Genomic DNA, 5,309 nt, shown 5'->3' on the forward strand with positions numbered 1-5,309 from the left:
CTCCTTTTTCGAAGAGTATGGCTCATAAAATTATTATTTAATAGATCTGTTGACAGAAAGTGTTCACATTAGCAAATGTATTTAATTTTATTTTATAAAACCAATGCTGCAACACACCTGGAAAACAGATATCAAATAAAATAAGCAACTATGAAAAGCATAAAAATATCATTCAATAGTCAAGTGGCATTTCATGAGATAGTAGAAATTCTCTCAATTCTCGTAGAAAGACGCTTGTCATAATCAGGTGTGCAGATGTAAGTATCTTTCCAAGTAATGAGTGTGTCGTATTTGCGATGCTTTCTACACAGGAATGTCAATAGCGAGGATAATGGCCTCTTTTTTTTTCACCTAATGGCTTTCTTTTGTCAGACGACTACCTCTCAGCTGGGTGCCCAAAACGCATTACTTCAAGGTCACTTACCTTTCTTACTGAAATATTTACGACAGCAGTTTCTGCTACTGTGGCAGTCTCATATAAAAAATTTCACAGGTCAAGAATTTGCGTTACAAATCTGTAGAAACAAAATCCTATTGATATAACAGTGTCCAAAAAATTTTCGTCGGCATTGTAATACATTCACACATGTACACACATTTCATAATTCTAAAGTACGATTCTTGGTTTCCAACATCCTCTTCCAAAAATCAGAGTCCCTAACCACTACTCATTATTCCTTGCTTTATTACGCATATACATATTCGTAGACACTTCTTCAATATTTCATCATAATAAATACGTAGTATAATCAAATTCCTCATATAGCATCAGCTTATTGATCATAAACATACCACAACAGCGTAATCACATCGTCATCATAACATCATAAAACCTCAGCCAAATCTCAAAATCGTCATAGCTTCCTCCAATAATTTCAAAACCTAAAAAAAATTCTCTGCTCATGTCAAAAGTTTCATCTACCTCAAACGTCCTTTAAAAATCATGATCCCATACCAAATACATCATTCAAAGCTCTCATAGTATCACAATGGTTCCGGAAAAATATGAACAGTTCACAAAGTACAGACAAAATACAATTTCGTAAGTGTGAAGTTATCCAACGGTGTAATTACGTAAACATCTGTCACTGATGTAAAATAAATGTTTGTCTCTCTCAGTTTAATGGTCAGATAGCTGTGTAATTTATGTGTTAGAGAAATATGGTACAGATGTGTGAAGTTGTATAAGCAAATACCATATTAGCTAGGGCTCCTTGTGCTTGCCAAACACATGGTACACAAAGTAAGCGTGTACCCCCCTGAGGATTAATGTAATTATACCCTCAGGTGTTACAGATTACAGCAATGGAATGAAATGTATCACGGAAAACTTTCTTTGTAATTCAAAAATCTTTAAAAATAAATGTTTTAAGTACAAAATTAATCACTGAAATGCGTGTCCTGTAGCGCTAAATGTGCGTCTTGCTGTAAGATAATTCTGTTGAAGTGTCGTAGTTATCGTCCTCTGTAATCAAAGTTCTGCTGAAGTCAATGTACTCACCTCATCATAAACAAAAGTGAGATGCTTTGCATATAGATAACGTAGTTATTATGCTTATTGCCGTGATGAAGAAAGTACTATAATGTAACGTATTGTTGTGCTACGAAAAAGGCTGTCTCTTTGTAGCTATACCACAAAAGTTACTATTAAAACATGTTTTACTTTCCAGAAGAATTCAGAAAAACTGTGCAGATATAAAACAGATACACCGCAAAAACAACATTGTAAATTGTCACTCATTAGTAGCGTCGTGATAAAATCGTGTAGCTGTCACATAAACTAACCACTGTGTCATCTGATATCTCACAGAAAGTACTTTAAATCCAGAATGTATTTTCAAGCAAACCAAAATGTTGCATTAAAATCTCATTAGCAGTACTGGTAAATGTTCTAAGTATGTGAGCCTTATAGTCGTTACGTAATCATGCAACTAACAAGCAAGAATGTACACACACAATAACACTGTCTCATCTGTTCACTGTAACAATGCATTCGTAATTACTGTCTAAAGATGTTCCCTACATTCTAGACTGGATAGGTTATTTTAAAACATACTTGCATGTTAACAGTTTCTATGTCTGACAAAGCATACTAGTAATGTAAAGTGAAAAGTTATATGGCAAAGACAAAGTTAAAAATCAGATTATCTTTTAATAAACGGTTTTACATGTGAAATGTGGTGCAATCTTTTACCCTTTCAACTTGAACGCAATTATCATGCGGTATACGTCGGTAAGGAATACTGAAATTGTTCTCAAGGTTAGCGTCTATGTTATTTTCCTCAAGCCAAGCCGGCGCACGTGGCTGCCTGCGCTGCGAGTCATTGTCTGTTTCTTTGTTGGCGCGCGTCATTATTGGGATTAGGAGACCTAATTTCTACAAATTCACCTTGTCGAGAGGGCCCTGCCCTGCTTGAAACCCGCCAGTTCTGATGAAATTCAGGTCTGTCGTTATGATTATATCGTCTGTCGTCATGTCGGTAGTTCCTGTAGTTTCTTTCTGGTGGAGAATTTCTCCCTGAATTATCACTGCACGGTGGACCGTTGAGTCTCAAGTTATTCTGTCTCCCGTGATAATAATAGTTCTGGTTGCCATATTGTCTGTTTCTATGATTGTCTCTGTCATATTCATTACTATGGAAATGCGATCTTTCTCTGTAATTATTACTCTGCCAACGGTTGTCATACGTGTGGTGTCTGTTTTGGTCACGATTTGCGTTGTCAGCATAGCCTTGTCGTGTCCAGTTATTATTTCTTTCATCGCGGAATTGTGACGGATGTGGCCTGTAATTGTTGTGTTCTTGTTTTCGCGTCCCGCGGTTGTCAGTGTCAATTTCCAGTTCTTGTAAGAGTCCCTGAAAAGCTTCAATGTCGTCTTTGCAACGTCCTGCCAAAATAATATGTCGTAAATGTTCAGGCAATTTGATTAAGCAAATGCAGATGAGTTCTGAGGGGCTGTATGGGTTTGACAGGTACTGATTCTTATGCAACATGTCTTCAAAATATTTCATAAGACTGGAAAATTCAGATTGTTCGAAATGTTTCATCATTATGATGCTATATTTTACTCGTTCTTGTCTAGCTTGAGACCAATATGCTGAGAGGAAGGCATGATAAAATTCTCCTTCACTGTGACAATCGTGAATGACCGATCGCATTCTTACAGCTGGTTCATTCCCTAAGTAGCCACACATAAATTCTAATCTGTGTTCTAACGACCAGTTGGGAGGAAAACAATGAGAGAATTGATGGAGCCATGCTTGTGGATGAATTTCGTTGCCAGAATTCTTAAATGTTTTGAATTTACGTGTAGTAATGAACAGCTTATAGTCAAAATCATCGTGTCGGCGAGTCGCACATCGCTCATTGTTACTTCGTTTCGGCGGTTCCATCTCAAAATCCAATGCGCCTTGCCAATTTCTTTCATAATTTCCGAAGTGTCCTGTGTTATTATTTTGTGGTTGTTCCGTATTTCTGTGTCCCTCTTCCCGTACTGGAGCGCAAGTGTCCTCCGAAATATGTAATTCTTGTACTACTTGTGCCAACTGATCTTGTACTACCTTGATTTCTCTTTTGTGTTGCGTATTAATTTGATTCTGATTTTGTTTGAATTTCTTAATTATTTCATACTCTTCTGTGTCAGTGAAGGCTACAGGTCTTCTCTCACTCAGATCATCATCCAACTTTGTAGATAAGTTAGTGAACTGATCCGAAAGTTCGGCTACTTTCTCCGATAGTGAACTTATTTCCTCAGTGTGTTTTTCTGAACCAAGTTTCAGAGTGTCCATTTGTGTTGAAATCGTATCTACTGTTTCCTTTAAGTTTACCTGAGTTTTAGCAAGTTGCATAACCGAATCGGTAGATGCAGCTGATTCAGTTTTATCTTGCAAGATGTCGTGATTTTCATGAACAATAGTTTGCAGTTCCTTTATGGCTGCTTCGTGATTCTGTAATGCATTTTCATGACGCGAAAAAATAGGTTGGAAATGCTCACAAATTTGTGTTTTTACGTCGTTACAGACTTTTTGACATTTCGATTCGATTTTATGTAACTCAGTAGTTAAATCTTCACGTGTTTGTTCAAGCGTGGTGTGAAGATTTTGTTCCATTGCGTCTAACTGTTGCTGTGTTTGTCTCTGGTGTTGTTCCATTGTGTCTAACTTTTGAAGATTTTGTTCCAGTGTGTCTAACTTTTGAAGATTTTGTTCCATTGTGTCTAACTTTTGTAGCCTTTGTCCCATTTGTTGCATTAACTGTAATAACAATGCACTGGTGTCTGAAACATGTTCCTCAGTGCTATTCGGCAGTGCATTTGAACCGGCAATATTCGCATTTTGAAAAGCAGAAAATGTGTCTTGATTTATTTGAGAAAACGGTGAGGACGCAAAACCTGAATCTACAGTATTTGCAAGATTGTGTCCTGTCATTTCGGAATCCTGAGGCGAGCTGTCGCCGAGCGATCGATCGATAATGCTTCCCTGTTCACTATTTGTTTCACTGTCTACGCCATTATTTGCCGCCCGCTCCATTTCCCTATGCACAGTTACCAAATTACTACTTTGAATGTCTGTTAATTCATTACACAGTGGTGCTGGTAAGCTACGCTCGTCGTCACTATTATTTCTCAGTTTACTTTGGAGCCTAGTGTTACGTTTTTGACACGCCATTATTGTCACAATATTTCACACGATAACACAGAAAAGCACAATTTGAAGAGCAAAAATAAGAGAACACATTAACATAGCACTGAAAAAAGTATCTAGTTAATTGCAAGCGCAGCTGCGAAATACTTGGTGCAAATTTACATGCATGCCACAACTATTTTACTGTACAACAATGAAAGACTGCTACTACAAAGGAGATTCTCTCTACAATTACGCGCTAGCAATAAACTAAAGCTACACTAATTACACAAACTACAAGACAAAATCAGAAGATTCCAGTGAGGTATCCTCGGCTAAGGGTCGACATATGAAACGTCCCCTTAGAAAAATTATACATGACTGTGCTTAAACTGACACACAATATTTTTTTAGCGCAACGCAATCTGACTTTCAAAAATCTCTACAAAAGAATGGCCCTGACTAACATTAACCTATACCTTTCACAAATCACTTACCTCACCAAAAATCTTCGTTACTCAAGCTACTGCAATACAGCGAGCGCCACTACTGCCAGCTAAATAAAAGATTCAAACTACTGAAGGCACTAACTACTGATAGGCATAGTTAGCAAATGAAAGATTTTGATACAGAACAAACAATGTATTTACCTTAATAGTCATAATATATATAGCAGTTCATGACATC

Source organism: Schistocerca nitens, chromosome 2, assembly GCF_023898315.1.
Source record: "Schistocerca nitens isolate TAMUIC-IGC-003100 chromosome 2, iqSchNite1.1, whole genome shotgun sequence".
Classification (NCBI taxonomy): domain Eukaryota; kingdom Metazoa; phylum Arthropoda; class Insecta; order Orthoptera; family Acrididae; genus Schistocerca; species Schistocerca nitens.